General features: G+C 40.8%; 1 protein-coding gene across 4 annotated transcripts in view; it reads right to left on the reverse strand.

The window, feature by feature from the left end:
• prkn (parkin RBR E3 ubiquitin protein ligase) overlaps positions 1 to 23,009 on the reverse strand; it is an 821,190-nt gene that overhangs the window by 599,187 nt on the left and 198,994 nt on the right. The window lies entirely within an intron of this gene.

A 23,009-nucleotide genomic window follows, 5' to 3' on the forward strand; every position in this document is an offset into this window, starting at 1 on the left:
ATAAGAAGCCAAGGCCCCAGTACCATTCCCATGGCATATAGCTCACTTTATCTTGCCAACCAGAAAAAGACCCATTTATGCCTGCCCCCTGCTCCGTTAGTTAGCCAATATTCTATTCACACTGATATCTTACTGCCAGCTGTGTGAGCTTTCATTTTCTACAGTAGCCTTCGATTTGGCACCTTATCCAATATAGTATATCTGTTGGTTCCCCTTTATGTGTAGCACATATTATTTCTTCAAAGAACTCAAATGAATTGGTCAAACAATTTCCTTTTCACAAAACTGTGTTGACTTTACCTGATTACCTTGATATTTTTTTCTAAAGACCTTATATTAACCTCCTTTATAATTGTTTCTAACATTTTTCCTGTGACACATGTTAAGCTAATTGGCCTCAGGTATCTTGCTTTCTGTCTCCCTCCCTTTCCAACAAGTCACATTTGTTATTGTCCAATCTATTGGCACCTTCCCTGAATCAAGAGCATTTTGTAAAATTAAAACTAATGCATCAACTATCTTACTTGCCACTTATTTAAAACCTTAAGTTGGAGTCCAGCTGGGCTGGAGAAATTATCAGCACACACTCCAGCAATATAGTCAGTACCGGTTCCCTGGTGATTATAATTTTTCTGATTTCCTCCATTCCTTCCAATTCCCAATTTTCAGATATTTTTAAGATGTTACAATGCCCTATAGGGAGGACTGATGCAAAATACATGTTTAATTCATCCACCATCTCTTTATTTCCCATTATTAATTTCCTGGACTTACTTTCTATTGGATCAATGCTCACATTTGTTTTAAGTTTGATACTATATTTAATTTTTTTTGATTAACCATAGATGGTAGGTTGTCCCTTTGGAATATTTCTTCCTTTTCGTAATGTATCTATTATAAATATCTTTAAATATCCCATTAAATGTCTGTAATTGCTGTTTGATTGACCAACTTCTTAATCTAATTTGCCAGTTCATTTTAGCTAGCTTTGTTTTCATGCCCTCATAATTGCCCTTATTTAAGTTTAAAATATTCGCCTGGGATCCATTATTTTTCTTCCTTGAATTGACTTGAGCTGAAGGACCATTTTCATGTTGTATGACTCTATGATTGTAAAACTCAATCACACTATGATTGCTGAGAGGTGTCTTCACTATGATGTCATTAATTAATCCTCTCTAGTTAAACAATACCTGGTCTACCATAGCCCACTCTGTTGTTGGCTCCAGAATGTGCTATTCTAAGAAATTATCTCAAAATGCTCTGTAAATTCCTCAACCAGGCAATTTTTGCCCATCTCATTCTCCCATGAGTATTGCCATACCTTTCTAAGAAGCTCCCATTATTTTTTCCACTATGTTCTTCCCAACTGTGTTGTTACTGTTAGAGAACTCCCACAAGTACTTCTTGCCGTCAAGAAGTGAATTAGTGAGGGCGTGGCCGATGGAATACATTTTTGAAAGGTATTGAACCTTTTGAATTATCTATCCAAGACGGTGTTAAAGGTTCAGCCAGTGAATAGATTCAAGACAAAGATTAATAGATATTTGGATATTAACGGAATATCTTGTTTATATTTCTTATATTCTTATGTGAGCTTCCCTATTTCCTCTCCGTCCTTCAGTCTTCCTACTCTCTGCTTTTCCCTTCTCCTTCCTTCCACATCTCAAGTACCTATTCCTTCTTTCCCTTCATATTTTCACTCTCATTCTTAATGTGCCACAAATTCACCCCTTTCATTAACTGGACTCATGTGATATAAATCAGTTTGTTATAATTGAATCTGTTTGTGTTAACTGTGAGAACATGGTAGTGGAACATAACATGGAAGAATGTCGGGTTATGCACTATGGTGCACATAACAGAAAAGCATAATATCTGTTAAATGGTGAGTGATTAGTCATGCTGATGTTTTAAGGGACCTAGGTAATGCAATTGTATAATACCTTGATGACTTCACCTGGGGTATTGTGTGCAGTTTTGGTCTCCTCAACTAGGAAATGATGTACTTGCCAATAGTAAGTCAAGATTCACTACACTGGTTCTAGGAATGGTGGGTTTGCCATGTGAGGAGAGAAGATTTTAGAGTATAGAAGAATGAAAGAAGATCTTATTGAAACTCACAGGGCTTAACATGAGCTTTCCCTGGCCAAAGCATCAAGGGGCACAGTCTCAGAATAAAAGATAGGCCACTTAGAACCGAGAATGAGGAGAGACTCTTTCACTCAGAGGGTGGTAAACCTTTAGAATTTTCTACTCCAGAAAGCTATAGTAGCTCAGTCATTATGTTCACTTAATATAGAGATTGATAGATTTCTGGGCATTATGGTAATCAAGGGATATAGGAGTAGTGCTGGAAAACAACATTGAGGTATAAGATCAGCCATGATCTTGATGAACAGGAGCAGGAGTAGGTCGTATTTCTCATATTTGTATGTACTCAAACTGTCTCAATCATCAGTGTATTCTTTAATACAGGAGCAGGCTCAGGAAGAGGGTGTACTGCATGGAATGAATATATCTATTGATAAAGGTTTGCAAACAACTGATGAGTTGGCTGCAGTATTCAATCCTTCACCATATGCATATCTGAGTTCAACACCATTTACTGTTGCATCTCACTGCTTTCTGCACAGCCACCCACAAAGTTAGCTTCTTTCTCTATCCTTTCCACATTTACATGCTGGAACAGAACTCAAAGTTCATCCAAAACCAGTAACCCACACCACCAGCTGAATACCTTGATTGCTTAGGGTATTGTTCTCACCATGAGAGGAATGCAAAGGAATTCAATTCATAGTTTCCTGGACCAATATGTTGAGGAACCACCTCAAGAGCAGGCCATCCCAGCCTGGGTATTATGCAATGAGATTAGTTAGCAATCTTGTTGGGTGAGAGAATGTTGGAAGACTGAACATTATAAGATAGTCTGATATGGTTAGATATAGATAAAGCTAGATATAGTACTAATGGCTAAAGAGATCAAGGGATATGAGAAAGCAGAAACAGTGCATTGAATTTGGATGATCAGTTATGATCATATTGAATGGTGCAGCAAGCTTTAAGGGCCAAATGGCCTACTCCAGCTCTGAATTTTTATGCTTCTATGTTTTTCTGTGAGTCTTGTACCGCTACCACAAACGCTGCCTTCCCCAGCACACAATGATCTCACCCAAAGGTGCTTTTGTCTTTAAACCTTAATGTCTTATGGCAATGGAAAATGACATACAGCAGAAAAAGAGGAGAAATAATTAGAAAAGAAAGCACACAAAAAACAGAAAAAGAATTCAATCAGAAAAGTAGAGACAAAGTACAGCTACAATATGAATGCACAAATAGAGAGAGCAGCGGTTAAGCAGTGGTTAAATTAGCAGACCAGTTATCCACAGGCTGATCTATTAATCCAGAGACACGGTTTCATCATGGTAGCTGTGGAATTTTAACTCAGTCAATAATCTGGAAATTTAAAAAATCTACTGGTAGTATCAAACATGAAATTGCTGTATAGTGAAAACCATCTGATTCAGTAATGTCTTTCAGGAGAAGAAATCTGCCAACATTATCAAGTCTAGCCTATATGCGACTCCAAGCTTACAGCAATGTGGTTGACTCTTAACTGCCCTTTGAAATGGCTCATATGGATTAAACTGTTAAACCCTTGCCCCTCAACCTAAGCACCAAACTCGGACATGGCAAAGTGATTCCCAAACCAGTCAACCTTGCAAAGTCTCCATGCAAATACCTGGGGATTGGTGCTTAAATTGGGGAAGTTGTCCCACAGACAAGTTTAGCAGTAGCCTGCCATAGTTGTACTCACAGAAAACCGCCTTACAGTCAATACGCCAGACTCCTCCATCAGAATTTCTAGCTACTTCTTGTTCCACTGATAGAATTCAACACTCAGCATTGGAAGTACACTGGTAAACAGGTGTGAAAGAGTAGTCCTGAGAGATCTTAACATTGACTCCTGATCCAGCAAAGTCTCATGGCACAAGGAGGTCAAAATGGGCAAGGAAACCTCTTCCTGATCACCAAATACTATCCACAATCGGTGTTGTACACATTGAACAACGTGATGGCAGAGGAGGCAGAACTAGTTGAGCGGCTGTGTTGTACCTCCAGTGGTCCAGGTTCAATCCTGATCTCTGGTGCTGCCTGTGTGGAGTTTGCACATTTTCCCTGTGTCTGCGTGGGTTTCCCCTGGGTGCTCTGCTTTCCTCCCACATCCCAAAGATGTGCAGGTTGTGAGGTTAATTGCTCACTGTAAATTTCCCTCGTGTTAGGTGAATAGCAAGATGAGGGGAAGTGATCTGAATGTGGGGAAAATAGGTAATATGGACATTACTGGGGGATAGGATTGCTCTATGAGCCAGCATTTACCCAATGGGGTGAAGTGGCCTCTGTCTTATGTTGTATGGAAATATGAAAAAACATTAAAATTAGCCAGAGTGCAGAATATACTCCAGATGTCAAGCATGATGAGTGGATTGGTGGTAACACCACCCAATGAAACTGTTGGCATTCTGATGAATGTAGCTCCCAGATTGGTTCAATGGCAGGAAGAGAGCAAACCAACACCAATAAACCTATTTTACTTTGTACTCACCAATCTACCTGTTGCAGATGCATCTGTCCATGGTGGTATTGGTAGAAGTAACCAGCACACAGTCAAAATTCCATCTTCTAACCAAGGACACCCTCCATCATGTTAGGTGGCACCATAGTTATGCTAACTGGGCTGAACTCAGAAAAGAGCAGGAAGATCAAAAGAGGGCATCTTTGAAGTGTTGTGAACCAACACTAATAGCAGAAATTACTCTACACCAGATTATAATCACATGATCTGGCATATTCCCAACCAGGTTCAATGAGGACAGGCATGGTAGTGTAGCGGTGAGTGTAATGCACAGAAGATGCATTTCACTGTGTTTTGATGTACGTTTGACTAATAAAGATATCTTATCTTATCTTATCTTATGAGGAGTGCAGAAGTCAGGATGTCGCCAAGTGTATCTGAAAATGAGGATTATCTGCTCATACTAAATGTACCATACAACAGACAGAATTACTGATTCCAAAACCAATCGATCATATCAAAACTCTGAAGGCCTGCCACATCTAGCAATGAATGGTGGTAGACAGTTAAACAGCTACTGGGAGAAGATAGCTCTAAGCACATCCCTATCTCCTTATTTGGAAATTTATTGCTATTTCCTCAGTATGGCCAGGCTTAAATCCTGGAACTTCCTCCACAACATCATTGTGGGAATACCTTCACCAGAAGGACGGCAATGGTTCCTGAAGGTAGCTCTCTATCACCTTCTCAAGGGCAATTAAGGATGGACAATATGTGTGGCCTTGCCCACGACACCCGTATAACGTTCTGAAAACTGTACAAAAAAAATTGAGACTTTATTGTGGGCAATACCACGAGAGATCCAATCATACCAGTTACTGGGAAATAAAGGGTATGCTTTATGCACTAAAACTCAAGGTCTTCTTTAAAATATTTATCATTTTAAAGAGAGATAGTGCAAGACCAGATAAACAATTTGAGAATGGGTAAAAGACTGACCCTTGGGTATTGGCCTCCTTAATGACAGTGTAGAAATGTACAGCTTGTGGCTGGCAGATGACAAAGTCTGCTTCTGGAAATTGCTATTAGACTATTGAAAGACAAGACATTCTCAGAACTGGAACAATGACTCTCTGTGGGATATTTCCACTTTTAAGCCTCTGGCTAAGTTTTGTTGAGTTAATCTCTTTAAAAGCTATTTCATTCTTTACAAAATCAAGGTGAGTTGCAGCATGGAAATCTATCAGGCATCAATTTCATCCTATGGACAGCTTTTTCTAAATTAGAAACATTGGCCCAGAAATTTAATTGTGTAGCGCATATTTTTTATGTGCTGTGCAATTGAATTGAGATGTAAAATCATTGGAACATCCATTACAATTAGTATTACAATCATAATGGCCTAGATTCAATTGGCTTTTAAATTAACTGGATCAATATTACTCCCATAACTTTCAAACAATATATTGTACATCAGTATATCATACGACAGCATTAGCAGCTAATCAGTTACTTGGAATGTAAGAACAGAAACCTAAGAAATAGTAGCAATGGAAAGCCACATGATCCCTCAAACATGCACCCCATTTGACATGATCAAGGCTGATCAGATCCTGGCCGCAGCTCTAATTTTTTGCCCTATAACCCCTGCCTATCTTGGCCTTGAAAATATTCAATGGTTTAGCTTTCACGGATCTCAGGTGTAGAAAATTCCAAAGATTCAGAATTCTCTGGCAGATGAAATTCCTCCTCACCCCTGCCTTAAGTGAGAAATACCTAATTCTGAAATTAATTCCAGATTCTCACAAGAGGAGAAACTTCACCTCAACATCTACCTTATCAAGCCTGCCAAAATCTTTCCTTTGACCTTGCTAAACTGTATTAAGAATTTCTAAATCTCCTGCTATTTCTTCAAGAATGAATTTCAATATTTTCAAAATGACAGACATAAGAATAATTCACCTGTGGTTTCCTGCTTTCTTTCTTAACTAGGATGTTACAATTGAAGTTTTCCATTCTATTGGGACCAATGCAGAATTTAAGGAATTTGGGAAGATCACAATTAATACATCCAACATGCTTCCAACCAATTCTTTTAAGGATGCTGAACTTCAGGTCCAAGGAACTTATCAGCCTTTGGTTCCATTAGTTTGTTGTGTACGTTCTCCCTCGTGAGTTCCTCTCTCCCTTTTGCCCCAGATTTTCTCCTATTATTAGGATACTTCAAGGTTTTCTACCATGAAGACAGATAAAACGTCTCTGCCATTTCCTTTACTCCCATTATTCATTCCCAGTCTCTTCCTCCAAGGAACTATCATTTCCCCTAGCTACTTATCTCTTTTTCATATTGTTATAAGTGATCATATTCTCTGTTTTTATATTTCTTGCAAACTCATGCTCATAATTTATTTTCTCTTTTTCTATTTTGTTTAGATATCCTTTACTATTTTCTGATATTTTTCCTAGTCTGCTGGTGTACCACACATCTTTGCAATGTTTTGGAGTATTTTTATTGAGAATTATGAACTATCTCCTTAAATGACTGCCACTTTTTCTTCACTGTCTAATCTTTTAATTTGTTTTCCCGATACACTTTAGCCAACTCTGCCTTTATACCTTTAAGAGATTAGCTTCAGACTTAAGTTTCTCACTGTCAAACTGAATATGACATTCTATCATGCTACATTCACTCTTCACTAGATGAAACATCACTCTAAGATCATTAATTAATCCTGTCTCATTATACATGAAGGTACTTTACAATCTCTACAGGATAGAATACACTTTATAATCGTTTACATCACAGAGAGCAAACACCATTTTAAATTAAATGTTCCAACACTTTTCAGAAAATTCTTAAAGTAAACTCTATTAACTAGAGTACTGAATAACTATATTTGCCTGGACATGCATTCCTGTTGGTGGTGATATATATGGTACATGGGAGTGACAGCATGTTGAACACTGCCTTTGAAGTGCATTCCATTCTATTGGGATGGTGGGTAGTAATTTAAGTTACTACCCACCTCCACTGCTACTGACCTGAGATGAATATCTTGGCACCTACATTTTGCACATTTTAGTGAAGAATTATGACTGAATTGCTGGCTTATAACACGCTTAAGGACACTAAGTCAAGGGATATTGAGGGTTTGATGAAGGAAAAAAAGGAAGAATATGATAGGTATAGAGCACTGAAAAGGGAGGATGCCCTTCAGAAGTATGGAGAGTGCAGGGGGATACTTAAAAAGGAAATTAGGAAGGCAAAAATAGGTCACAAACCATCACTGGCAGATAAGATTAAGGAAAATCCCAAGGCTTTTTGTAAGTACATTATGGAGACACAAGAAACTGCAGATGCTGGAAAGTGGAGCAACAAACAATTTGCTGGAGGAACTCAGCAGGTCGAGCAGCATCTGTGGAAGGAAAGGAACTGTTGACGTTTCAGGTCAAAACTCTGCATCAGGACCTAGAGTGGAGAGGCGAGATGGCCAGTGTAAAGAGGAGGAGTAGTGAGAAATGAGTCCAAGATGATTGGTGGACTGAGGGGGTGGGGTGGGGGGGGGGTGTAAGATGACTGGCAGGTTGTGCCAGGTAGGGAGGGGAGCAGGGGTGGAGTTTGGAGACAGTGGCAGGTGAATGATGGATGGAGAGAGAGGGTAAAAGAAACAACAGATGAAGCAAGGTGGGGGAGGAGAGTGTGAAGATTGGACGCAGCTGCTGGAGAGAGGTCAGCAGGAAAGTAGGAGATAAGATCCACCCACTACACACACACAGTTCAGCCACAGGTTCCCCCCACCCCCCACCCCCATCTAGTTCTGGTTCCAGCTGCCATTCACCTCTCCCTAGTGGTTCCCATTCTCACTTCCTTTACTTATCAGAATTCAGCCCTGGTAGCCTTTTGTGTTTCTGAGGGTAGAGGTGGAGGGTAATTATTCTGATTGGAGGTCTGTGATCAGTGGTGTTCTGCGGGGGTCAGTGCTGGCACCTCTGTTGTTTGTGATATACATAAATGACTTGGATAAAGATGTAGTAGATGTAGTAGATGCAGTAATTGCTGATTTGTAAAGCAGCATACGACACAAAAATTGGGAGAGTTAGTGGATAACGAGGAAGGTTGTCAGAGGATACAGCAGGAAATAGATCAGTTAAAAAGATGGGCAGAGAAAAACAGATGGAGTTTAATCCATTTAAGTGTGAGCTGTTGCACTTTGGGAAGCCAAATGCAGGAGGAACGTATACAGTAAATGGCAGGGCCCTAAGGAGCATTGATGTACAGAGGGATCTTGGGGTGCAAGTCCATAGCTCCCTGAAAGTGGCAACACAAGTAGATAGGCTGGTAAAGAAGGTGCATACAATACCTGCCTTCATCGGTTGGGGCATTGAGTATAAAAGTCAGGAAGTCATGTTGAAGCTGTATAATACTTTGGTTGGGCCACATTTGGAGTATTGCATGCAGTTCTGGTAACCACATTGCAAGAAGGATGTGGAGGCTTTGAAGAGGGTGCATAAGAGCTTCACCAGGATGTTGCCTTGATTAGAGAGGTTGGACAAACTTGGATAGTTTTCTATGGTATTGGTATTGGTTTATTATTGTCACTTGTACCAAGGTACAGTGAAAAACTTGTCTTACAAACCGATCTTACAGGTCAATTCATTACACAGTGCAGTTACTTCAAGTTAGTACAGAGTGCATTGATGTAGTATAGGTAAAGAAAAACAGTACAGAGTAAAGTGTCACAGCTACAGAGAAAGTGCAGTGCAATAAGGTGCAAGGTCACAACAAGGTAGATCATGAGGTCATAGTCCATCTCATTGTATAAGGGAACTGTTCAATAGTCTTATCACAGTGGGGCAGAAGCTGTCCTTAAGTCTGGTGGTACGTGCCCTCAGGCACCTGTATCTTCTACCCGATGGAAGAAGAGAGAAGAGAGAATGTCCCGGATGGGTGGGGTCTTTGATTATGCTGGCTGCTTCACCAAGACAGCGAGAGGTAAAGACAGAGTCCAAGGAGGGGAGACTGGTGTCCGTGATGCGCTGGGCTGTGTCCACAACTCTCTTTAGCTTCTTGCGGTCTTGGGCAGAGCAGTTGCCATACCAACCCGTGATACATCCTGATAGGATGCTTTCTATGGTGCATCGGTAAAAGTTGGTGAGAGTCAAAGGGGACAAACTAAATTTCTTTAGCCTCCTGAGGAAGTAGAGGCAATGGTGAGCTTTCTTGGCCATGGCATCCACGTGGTTTGTCCAGGACAGGTTGTTGGTGATGTTCACTCCCAGGAACTTGAAGCTGTCAACCCTCTCGACCTCAGCACCATTGATGTAGATAGGTGTATGTACACCACCTCCTTTCCTGAAGTCAATGACCAGTTCTTTTGTTTTGTTGACATTGAGGGAAAGGTTGTTGTCATGACACCATTCCACTAAGCTCTCTATCTCCTTCCTGTACTCACTGTTTGAGATACGGCCTACAACAGTAGTATCATCTGCAAACTTGTAGATGGAGTTAGAGCAGAATCTGGCCACACAGTCACGAGTGTATAGGGAGTAGAGTAGAGGGCTGAGGACACAGCCTTGACGTGCACCAGTGTTGAGAATAACCGTGCTGGAGGAATTGCTGCCTATCCTCACTGATTGCAGTCTGTTTGTTAGAAAGTCAAGGATCCAGTTACAGAGGGAGGTCTCGGAGTTTGGTGACAAGCTTGCTTGGTATTATTGTATTGAAGGCAGAGCTGTAGTCAATAAACAATAGTCTAACATAAGTGTCCTTACTGTCCAGATGCTCCAGAGCTGAGTGAAGGGCCAGGGAGACGGCATCCGCTGTAGACCTGTTTCGGCGATAGGTGAATTGCAATGGGTCCAGGTTGTCTGGTAGGCTGGAGTTGATGCGTGCCATGACCAACCTCTCAAAGCACTTCATGATGGTGGATGTCAGAGCCACTGGTCGGTAGTCATTGAGGCATGTTACCTTGCTTTTCTTTGGTACTGGGATGATAGTGGTCTTCTTAAAACAGGAGGGAACCTGAGATTGAAGCAGGGAGAGGTTGAATGAGGTTGTGGGGGGTGGGGTGGGGTGGTGGGGGAGGGTGGCAACCTGAGAGAAGTGTATAAAATTATGAGGGGCATAGATAATGTAGATAGAGTCTATTTCCCAGGGTGGAAATGTTAAATACTAATGGACATAGTTTTAAGGTTTAAGGGGGAGAGCTGAAAGGAGATTTACAGTTTTTAAGTTTTTTTTACATAGAATATGTGAGGTGCCTGGAATGTGCTGCCAGGGGAGCTGATGGAAGGAGATATACTAGCAAAGTTTAAGAGGCATTTTGACAGGCACAGGAACAGGCAAGGAATAGAGGGATATAGATCATGTGCAGGCAGATAGGATTAGCTTCAATTGATATCGTGGGCTGGAGGGCCTGTTCCTGTGCTGTACTATTCTATCTTCTATGTTCTATTAAGAGCAAGAGGGTATCAGGGAAGGAGTGGGACCCACTGGGGTCCAATGAGGCATTGTGTGTGTGGAGCCAGAGGACCTGGGCAAGGTTTCAACTGAGTACTTCTCACCTTTATTTACTAAGGAGAAAGACATTGTATTTGGAAGTTTTGCTTGGGACAATGAAATTCTAAGGCATGTTAATATTAAAAAAAAAGGAGATATTAAATATCTCAGTGGGCATAAAGCTGAATAAATCCTCAGATCCTCAGGGCCTGGTGAGATGAGACTGCTATGGGAGGCAAGGGAGGAGATTGCTGGGGCTCTGACCGAGATATTTAAATCTTCACTAGCTATTGGTGAGGTACCAGAAGAATGGAAACCAGCAAATGTGGTACATTTGTTCCAGAAGGGAAGCAAAGATAAACAGATAATTATAGGCCAGTTGGTCAAACATCAGTGGTGGGGAAATTGTTGCATAAAATTCTGAGGGACAGGATTAATTTCCCTTGGAAGGGCAGAGATTGATTGGGGATAGTCAGCACAGATTTGTTGCGGTGAGATCCTGTCTGACTAATTTAACTGAGTTTTGTGAAGAGGTAACTAAATATATTGATGAGGACAGTGTGAGTGATGTGGATTACATGGACAAGGTCCCACGTAGAAAGTTGGTCCAAAAGGTTAGAGCCCATGGGATCCACAACAAATTGGATCCAAAATTAGCTTGTAGTAGGAGATAGAGCATGTTGGGTGAAGGGTTGCTTTTGTGACTGGAAGTCTCCGATCAGCAGTGTATCACAGGAATCGGTGTTGGGACCCTTGCTGTTTGTAGATGTGAATGTAGGAGTTATGATTATTAAGTTTGCAGATGATGCAAAAGTTGATGGTGTTGTTGATAGTGAGATATAGTGGATCAAAGGGTTTGTTTCTGTGCTGTATGATTCTAAGATTCTATGACCTAACAAGCATGTGTAAAGTTAAGCTTCCAAATTGTTTTTTTGTAAAATCTTAATCATTCTAGAATTTTCATTGAGCGTACTTTGGTCATTCTTGGCATAGAAATGACTTTTGGTACATTTATAAACTGATAAAGACATCAAAAGTGTTCGGCAAATCCATATAATTCCTTGTGACTACATCTTTGCAAACAAAAAATCAAAACACTGTTGTAAAGTTTCCAAGAATAAATAACTTCAGGATGTTCTAAAAGGGAAATGAACAGCACTTATTAAATACAATAAATTGGCAGGAAATATCCATGCAGAACAAAATGCAGCTAAAAGTTTTCAAAAGTAACAGTACAAACTGGTATAGTAACACATGTTTATTATGGTGAAAAATACCTACTGTTCTATTAGTTCCAGTAAATTATAAAATTGGATGTCCAAGTATTTCAATGATCTTGCAGATTGCTCATTCATCACTCACGTAATTTGCTATCCAAATCCAAATTTGTGAGATTGGAAGCTTCTCATGCAATAGTAATATGGTTTCAATAGTGAGCCATATTCATAGAGAGTGCAGGTCAGTGTTAATCAGGACTGATATGTATTTCCAATCCTTACTTATTTTCAGCATGGCTCCATGCTGGAAGCAGACACTACCCAAACCATATGGTGGAAAAACTAATCAATGTGTGTGTGATGGTAGATTATAGGCACGGACATAACTGCAATACCAATACTTCGCCTGACTTGTCTGATTTAATGGTGAAAGGCTTCACGAGAATGTTTCCTACTGTCATGTCTAAGTGGTAGTTAAGGTAACAAAGCAGTTGAGTAGTCTATCAGATGCATTTAGGTTGCTGGTAATGTTTGACTGGGGAAAAGGTGCAGCCATTCACCACAAAGGAACATTTTTTAACATGTGCACATCGGAAAAGCAAATAAGCAATCACCGTGAATTTGTGTTACCGGTGGAAATACAAAGAAAAGCTGCCTGGCACCCTCACATCAGAAACAACTATGAGAGTTCAATTAGGGAAGTGAGAATGTCAAGTATTCTATGCAAGAAATGCAAAAAAATGCTGCCACAGAGTGACAATCTCTTGGGAAAAGCATCTCCAATTTCACTGGGCAAATAAATAACTGATAAGAAGTTAATCGCAAGCCTAAGGTGGAATTGCAGTTTCCTGAAATAGAACACAGAACAGTACAGCACAGGAACAGGCCCTTCAGCCCACGATGTTGTGCTGAACTAATTAAACTAGTAATTAAATGCCTAACTAAACTAAATCCCTTTGCCCTACACAATATCGATATCCTTCTACTCCCTGCACATTCATGTGCCTATCTGAGATCCTCTTGAACATCTCTATCGTATTTGCCTCCACCACCAACTGGCAGTGCATTCCAGGCACCCACCATTCTGTGCAAAAACTTGCCCCGCACATCTCCTTTGAACTTACCCCCTCTCACCTTAAATGCATGCCCTTTAGTATTAAACATTTTGATCCTGGGAAAAAGACACTGGCTGTCTACTCTATCTATGCCTCTCTTAATCTTATAAACGTCTATCAGATCTCTCCTAAGCCTCCACCATTCCAGAGAAAACAACCCAAGTTGGTCCAACCTCTCCTTATAGCACATGCCCTCTAATCCAGGCAGCATCCTAGTAAACCTCTTTCAGAGCCTCCACATCTTTCCTATAATGGAGCATCAGAACTGAATGCAATACTCCAGATGTGGCCTAACAAGAGTTATCTGAAGCTGCAACATGACTTCCTGACTCTTGAATTCATTGCCTTGACTAATAAAGGCAAGCATGCCATACGCCTTCTTTACCATCCTATCAAGCTGTTCAGCCACTTTCAGGGAGCTATGGACCTGCTCTACTCCATGTACGTTACTCTACTCCCTATACACTTACAACTGTGCAGCCAGATTCTGCTCTAATTCCATCTACAAGTTTGCAGATGACCCCACCATCGTGGGGGAATCTCAAATAACAATGAGTCAGAGTACGGGAAGGAGATGGAGAGCCTAGTGACATGGTGTCATGACAATAACCTTTCCCTCAATGTCAGCAAAACAAAAGAGCTGTCATTGACTTCAGGAAGGGGGGGCGGTGCACACGCTCCTGTTTACATTAACGGTGCTGAGGTCGAGAGGGTTGAAAGCTTCAAGTTCCTCGGAGTGACTATCACCAATAGCCTCTCCTGGTACAACTGCATAGAAGCCATAGCTAAGAAAGCTCACCAGTGCCTCTATTTCCTCAGGAGGCTAAAGAAATGTGGCATCTCCCCTTTGACCCTCACCAATTTTCATTGATGCACCATAGAAAGCATCCTATCTGGATGCATCACAGCTTGGTATGGCAACTGCTGTGCCCAAGAAACAGCAGAGGGTTGTGGACACAGCTCAGCACATCATGGAAACCAGACTCCCCTCCATGGACTCTGTCTGCACTTCTTGTTGCCTTCATAAAGCAGCCAACATAATCAAAGACCTCGCCCACCCCAGACATTCTCTCTTCTCCCCCCTGCCATCAGGCAGAAGATGCAAAAGCCTGAAAGCGCGTACCACCAGGGTCATGGACAGCTTTTATACCACTGTTATAAGACAATTGAATGGTCCTCTAGTACGATAAAATGGACTCTTGACCTCACAATCTACCTCGTTATGGCCTTGCTCCTTATTGTCTGCCTAAACTGCACCTTGTCTGTAACTGTAACACTTAATTCTGTTAATTATTGTTTTCCCTTGTACAACCTCAATGCACTGTTGTTATGAAATGATCTGCATGGATAGCATGCAAAACAAGTTTTTCACTGTACCTTGGTGCATGTGACAATAATAATAAACCAAGTTGGATCCCCAAGATCCTTCTGTACATCAACACTGTTAAGGGTCCTGCCATTAACAGTGTACTGTCCCTTTACATTTGATCTTCCAAAGTTGAACACCTCACATTTGGCTGGATTAAATCCATTTGCCATTTGTCCATCCATATCTGCAACTGATCTATATCCTTCTGTATCCTTTGGCCATTTTCTACACTATTCACAACACCACCAATCTTCGTATTGTCTGTGAACTTACTAACCCACCCATCCACATTTTCATCCAGGCCTTGTCAAACACCTTACTAAAATCCATATAGACAACCTTTGTCACTTCCTCAAAAAACTCAATCAAGTCAGTAAGACATGACTTGCCCCACACAAAGCCATACTGACTGTCCCTAATTAGACCATGGTTTTCAAAATGTTCATAAATCCCATCCCCAAGAATCCTCTCCAGTTGTTTCTCTACCACTGATGTGAGACTCACCGGTCTATAGTTTCCAGGATTATTCCTATTTCCCTTCCTGAATAATGGAACAATATTTGCCACTCGCCAGTCGACCATTCTATCTGCCAAGGGAGTTCACTTCAGCTATCCTGATGGCAGTCTACATCCCACCACAGACGGACATGAAACCTGCACTCAATGAGCTATACTCCGTGGTCAACAACCTTGAGACAGGATACCGTGAGGCCCTCTTCATTATCGCAGGTGACTTCAATCAGGCCAACCTCAAGAGTGTGTTACCAAAATACTACCAGCACATCTCCTGCTCCACCAGGGGCGACAACACCCTTGACCACTGCGATACTACCATCAAAGATGACCTCTGAGCCACCCCTCATCCTCACTTTGGGAAATCAGACTACCAGGCTGTGCTCCTTCTCCCTGCATACAAACAGAAACTGAAACGGGAGGATCCGGTACGGAGAGTCGTGCAGTGCTGGTCTGAGGAAGCAGATGAGCTCCGACGTGACTGCTTTGAGACAGTGGACTGGTCCATGTTCAAAGACTCAGCTGCCAGCCTTGATGAGTATGCCACCACCATCACAGACTTTATCAGCAAGTGTGTGGAGGACTGTGTACCAAAGAGGACAATACGGGTGTTCCCAAACAGGAAACCATGGATGAACTGGGAGACCCACTCCCTAATGAAGTTGAGGACTGCTGCACACAAATCTGGTGAACCTGATCTGTACAAGAAATCCAGATATGACCTTCAGAAAGCTATCAGGGATGCCAAGAGGCAATACCGACTCAAAATAGAGTCCCTGACCAGCCGACAGCTATGGCAGGGCTTACATGACATAACACGCTACAAGATGAAGACGGGCTGCATAGTTAACAACAGCACATCCCTTCCTGATGAACTTAACGCATTCTATGCGCGTTTTGAACAGAAAGGAAATGGATTGTCACCACCAACCCTGACAGCCTCCAATGCAACTAAACCTGTGATAACCATTGAGGGCGTAAGATCAGTCTTCCGGAGAGTGAGCACAAGGAAAGCATCTGGCCCAGATGGTGTCCCTGGCCGTGTGCTCAGATCTTGTGCTGGACAGCCGGCAGAAGTATTCGCGGACATATTTAACCTCTCTCTGCTTCAATCTCAGGTTCCCTCCTGTTTTAAGAAGACCACTATCATCCTGGTACCAAGAAAAGCAAGGTAACATACCTCAATGACTACTGACTAGTGGGTCTGACATCCACCATTGTGAAGTGCTTTGAAAGGTTGGTCATGGCACGCATCAAGTCCAGCCTCCCAAACAATCTTGACCCACTGCAATTCGCCTATCGCCGAAACAGGAGCAAGGCGGACGCCATCTCCCTGGCCCTAGACTCAGTTCTGGAGCATCTGGACAGTAAAGACACCTACATTAGACTATTGTTTATTGACTACAGCTCTGCCTTCAATACAATAATTCCAAGCAAACTTGTCACCAACCTCTGAGACCTAGGACACAACACCTCCCTCTGTAACTGGATCCCTGACTTTCTAACAAACAGACCGCAATCAGTGAGAATAGGCAGCAATACCTCCAAAACGATTATTCTCAACACTGGTGCCCCACAAGGCTGTGTCCTCAGCCCTCTACTCTACTCCCTATACACTCATGACTGTGTGGCCAGATTCTGCTCTAACTCCATCTACAAGTTTGCAGGTAATACCACCGTTGTAGGCCGTATCTCAAACGGTGATGAGTTGGAGTACAGGAAGGAGATAGAGAGCTTAGTAGAATGGTGTCGTGACAACAACCTTTCCCTCAATGTCAAAAAAACAAAAAAGCTGGTCGTTGACTTCAGGAAAGGGGGCGGTGTACATGCACCTGAGGTCGAGAGGGTTAAGAGCTTCAATTTCCTGGGAGTGAACATCACCAACAGCCTGTCCCGGTCAAATCACATAGATGTCATGGCCAAGAAAGCTCACCAGCACCTCTACTTCTTCAGGAGGCTAAAGAAATTTGGTTTGTCCCCTTGACTCTCACCAACATTTATCGATGCACCATAGAAAGCATCCTATCTGGATGTATCATGGCTTGGTACAGTAAATGCTCTGCCTAGGACCGCAAGCAGTGCATCACGGACACCAGCCTCCCCTCCTTGGACTCTGTCTTTACCTCTTGCTGTCTTGGTGAAGCAGCCAGCATAATCAAAGACCCCACCCACCCAGGACATTCTCTCTTCTCTCCTCTTCCATCGGGTAGAAGATACAGGAACCTGAGGGCACGTACCATCAGATTTAAGGACAGCTTCTAGCCCAGTATGATAAGACTATTGAACGGTTCCCTTATACAATGAGATGGACTATGACCTCATGATCTACCTTGTTGTGACCTTGCACCTTATTGCATTGCACTTTCTCTGTAGCTGTGACACTTTACTCTGCACTGTTATTGTTTTTACCTGTACTACATCAATGCACTCTGTACTAACCCGATGTAACTGCACTGTGTAATGAATTGATCTGTACAATCAGTATGCGAGACAAGTTTTTCACTGTACCTCGGTACAAGTGACATTAATAAACCAATACCACTACTGGTACCTTGTCTCTGGCTGGACAGGACACAAAGATATTGGTCAAGGCTCCAGAACTTCATTGACTTAAGTTCAGAACACCACACAAAAATCAGGCAATGCCCAATGTTACAGTGTAACTACAGAATAACCTGGTGGGATACCAGCTCTCTATAATGAAGCTGCATATTAACATGATTAATTGGGAGTACAATGAATGAAAAGGGAGCTTATACTATTTCTATTCAACTCTTGAGAAAAAAAACAATAATTCACAACTGTGGCAGATGACTGAAATCTATGGCAGTTTCTGATACCGAAACAAACTATCCCATCAAGGATGCTTTTTCACTTGACCTGAAATTCCTGATGGCTTCAGAATAGGGCTGAATGATAGAGGAGGTAATGCATGATTGGGTAAGAACTGTACAGAAATAAAGATGATGTGATTTGCTACATGAATGTGCACTATTAATGATAGTTGCTTTCCAAGGTCATTCAACATTGACCATAGAGCAGCCCATTCATCAATCAATACAGATTTGGCCATAATTTGGATGGATGATCAGGTAATTGCAAATCATGATATAAAAAATAGTTCAAGGATATTTTGCAAAATTACACCTGGATTTCCCTGAGTCATAATAAAATGAAACCTGGTCTGTATCAGTTGCTATGGTGATCAGGGGCCCAAGGCCAGAAGGACTCCATTATATGAAAATTTTAAAAAATGTTGTGTGTCCAACAAAGCAGATGGAACTGAAAATTGCTGGTCTAATGGTGCAGGAAAGGCTCTGTTGAGAACTTCAGAACTACAGACACAAATTCATATTTATTATTTTAGTAAGACTTTTTCCTTTTGTTTTTTTTTGATTTAAGAAGTATTACCATTGGCTTAGTTACCTGAATCTGAGTTTTATTTTATTATTGCTTAATCTCATCCCTGTAATTTTGCCAATAATTTAGGCCCCATCTCTTACAGACATGTTAAAGCCCCAAAGAAAAGGCTTCATGGACAGGCAGAAATCACAGCTAAAACAGAAGGAATTTCCATGCCTCTTCATAAAGAAAATGCATAACGGTCTTAAGGCCAGTCCATATTCAAGGGAACAAGGATAATCTAGCAATCACAGGCCATCAAAGCAGGGAATTCACTAACAGGGACAAAATAAACTTTTATTTGTTAAGGTATACATTAATCAAGAATTGCTGGCATAGATTTATTAAAGGCAAATAATATCTGACTTGCTTTATTGAATTGTTTTAATGTCTCAAAGAAGATTAATCAGCGTAGTGCAGCAGATATTCCATATATGAATGAAGGAATTAAAGGGTAAGTGGTGGTAGTGATATAGAAGTAGCTCTATGACAGAAAACTGAAAGTAGTGATGCTCTCAGGATATAACCATAACCCTGTAACTTACTTGAGCACCCCAGCCCACTGGCTCCAGGCACAAGCACAAGGTTAGTCTGTGCTTTAATGCAAGAATCCACTGCATGGATTTAGAATTTCAAGTGGCAGGTTACTATTGAGCCACATCTGCATCAAGTCTCAGTGTTTCCCCAAGATACTCAACCTCATGGCGATTGCAGAATCTCTGCATAGAAACATCTTGACAATACTGAGAAAATAATCTGTACCCTGTTTTCAGCAGCATATCGAAGAATGCACATGCCATGGAAAAGGCCTCAATTCCTCACCTAGCAACAGTTTTCCACCATCTCATCTGCACAAGTCTGGGCTGTGAGTGCAGTTCGCTGGAGTTTCAAAGACTGTGCTTGCCTATGAGTGCTGCCCCTAGCACATTTAAGAATGCTCTCACAATGAGTGTAGCCCCAAACAATACTGACTTCCATTACTGGTTGAAGTCCGTGTACACAGACTTCTTAAGAGGTTTATGCATATCATTCAAGAACATTGATTTTCAGCAAGTTCCTGAAACTATTCAAAATTAGTTTGCACAGGAGTAAAAAGGAATGAAATGGATCTTAAGTGCTTTTACTTTGGCATGAATCTTGCATGTAACAATTTTGTGCAAATGGTACAAGATTAATTTGGTGAGGGGCATTATAAAAGAGGTTTTCATCGGCAATTGAACCTCCAGACCAATACTGCACCAAGTGTCAACCAATTTTGTTTTTTATTCAATCTTTGTTTTCTTAATTCCACCACTCCCAAATGATGCTTCCTTGAGATGCTCATGTTTAATGACCAGCTAAGCCTTACTGCAGTTTGTAGTTCTCAACTGTTGCGTGGCAGTCCAGTCCAATATGATTTATGCCCCATGCTCTCCACATGGCATTGTGGAATTTTTGATTTTCACAACAGCATCTCATCCAAAAGAACAATACATCCAACAATAAAGCATCAGTATTGGCCTTTTCCTGCCAGTCTGAACACAATATTTATTTGTGACAGATGTGAAAACACTACTAATTAAATTAAGCAGTCAAAACACATTTGATTCAAAGTGCTGACATATCACTTGAAGTTCAGGTGAATTCAGTTATTCAACCAAATCATCTTGAACCTCTGACTGGCAGTTCTTAGCATCAGGCCCCTCAGGAGCACAACCCCAAACCTTGAGTAAAAAGTAATCTGTTTATTTTTCTTTATTATATTTTAACTTAATGTTTTTAATTATTTCCTTGATTCTTGTTATTTTTTATAATAATATTCAATTCATTTTTAAGACTATTTGAATTCTGATTAGTAAAGACATTTAAAAAGAATTCAGAGGTCTCTGACAGGAGTGATCTGTGAATGGCTCAATAGGGAAAGGGCCTTATGATCTCCCATCTGGGCCGCTCTGCTTGGAAGGACTTTCAGGTGCAGAGAGTCAGCTTGGCCAGCCTCTGTGCCCAGAATCAGGTTAACGTGGGCTGGCAGGTACTGTAGATGCAATTTTGGAATTTGCCCCATTGAGTCAGATATTGAACAGACTACTGAATATTGAGAAAACAAAATCCTATCATTTATATTACCTTAAATCACTGCACTCAAGATACATTATTTCCTCTAAATTGCAATGAAATCACAGTATCATTTCAGATCATTCTGAAGTCCACCGTACATCTGGAACAATATTACTTCAATTTTAAATTGATTACATTCAGGTAGTTCCAACTGAAAGACAGTAGGAGTACTTAAAACTATTCAATACAGCCTTGATTTGCATTGTAAGATCCACATCATAACTCAGAGCTAAGACCATTTCTAGACCACTTCTAAATTTTAAATTTCGAGAAACTAGCTCCACATATTTACACTGCTAAATCTGGTTTCCATTTTCCAAGCCTATTGTGGTAATTCCTAGGGTCTTGTTCTGATGCAAATTTAGCAGAAATCATGATCATTGTGCAAATAGGATTCCTAACACTCTTCCAACACAGTTACATGGCCAATCAGAAGAATTTGTGAGGAAATTTCTAAGATCTTTCACAAGGACAAGGGGAGAGATGCTGGAAGCTGTGTTCTTGATAAGCAACTTAAAGTGTTCATAAAACCTACTAGTTTTTTCCTATTTGCAATAGTAAGCCATGAAGTTTCTTCCATGACTAGGTGACTCCCAAAGATGCCACGTTAATTTTGCTAGAAGCAAGATGGGATTTGTCTGGCCTATATATCAACATTAAGCTTATTTCCAGTCTCAGTGGGACAATGAATCAGATGTAAAAAAGCATTATGATACTTGAAAAATAGGATTTTATTTAGAAACAAAGTATATGTCAGAATTTTGTTAGTATTGACAAGAACTATAATTGGTCAGGATGGACTAATTTTAAACTAGTGATCCTCACACCAAGTTGACACAGTGACTTCTACAAGGTGCACATATGGACTTTAAACCTCTCTAGAGATAAAAGGAGCTATTAAGAGTATAAATTACTTTAATAATATAAGAATTATTTCAGGAACACAGCTCAGCGTTCAAACAACATGACAGCTAATTTCTATTCCCTTTATACCTGGGCCTATTAGTTCCAGTGTACAATGCAGCATCTTTATCTGCTAATTGATAAAACTATGTAAAAAGAAAATGAATGGCTGAATGCAATTGATTACCTCGTGTATCAGTAATGCATTCTGTATATTATATTCCAGTCTCAAGGGCTTAGAAGTAAAGAGAAATGTGCCAAGATAATATACAACATGCAACACCCATTAATATCAAATGCTTAAAATTTTATAGGGCAGATGAACCCCACAAATGATGGCCTCTATTGCACAGGCAGGTCTTACCCAGAGGGGCCTGCTTTGGCATTATTTGAAGGGACTTGGCCTTACCTAGGCCTCTGCCAAGATATGCACCTCCTTCTCAATTTGTCCTTGGAATCACTCCACATTCTTTTACCTGTCGCTGGTCTCTTCAGAGTTTATTTGAACACCCCCTCTCTGTCGCAACCACCCTCAAGCCTCCACCTCCTATCTACCTAGCTTATCACTCCACCTCATCACTCCATCCCATGCCTGCCTTCCTCTGATCATTTTTACAACCTGTCATAATCAGCTACACAACTCACAACACTTCCCCACCCAATATCTACCTTATCCTGATCTGCCTTTAAAAACCTAGAGGAACTATTAGCACAGACTAAGAACTGTTGTTTGGTAGCGTGAAACAGGTAATGGCAAATTGGCAGCTCAATTTTACATCTCTATCAATTTTTATTTCCTTCAAAGTCAGTGGAGATAAGAAAACATGTTACTAATTCACTATTGCTAGTTCCACACCATACTACCATGTAAGGAATGTGAGGATTCAAAGTTTTACTATCTGAGGATATAAAGTTTTACAAACTGTTCATTCAACTAGTTCTAAGATACCTGATGTCATTGTGAATGAAAATTAAAGTAACATCATGATCCTCAAGGAAATATTAGTTGCAAAGTTTTTTATATGTTTGTTGGACACTTAATGCAATAATAATAATGCCAAAACCATCCTCTCCACTGCTGTTGCAGCAGCTCCTTTTCAAAAATGCGCTACTGCTCTGACCTTTCCCCTTTCTGAAAAAGAAGAAAAGCAATGCTCCTTCATTTTAAAGAAAATGTTCAATGACCCATTTTATATTTTATGCATTCCATGAATGAAGCAATTGCAGCCCAATATAAAAAAGATTTATAAGGTGTCAATTGGTGTTGACATGGAATTTCATTGAAAGCTCTGCTTCTGTACAAAGCTAACTCCCTTTT

This window comes from Pristis pectinata, chromosome 3, assembly GCF_009764475.1.
Source record: "Pristis pectinata isolate sPriPec2 chromosome 3, sPriPec2.1.pri, whole genome shotgun sequence".
Classification (NCBI taxonomy): domain Eukaryota; kingdom Metazoa; phylum Chordata; class Chondrichthyes; order Rhinopristiformes; family Pristidae; genus Pristis; species Pristis pectinata.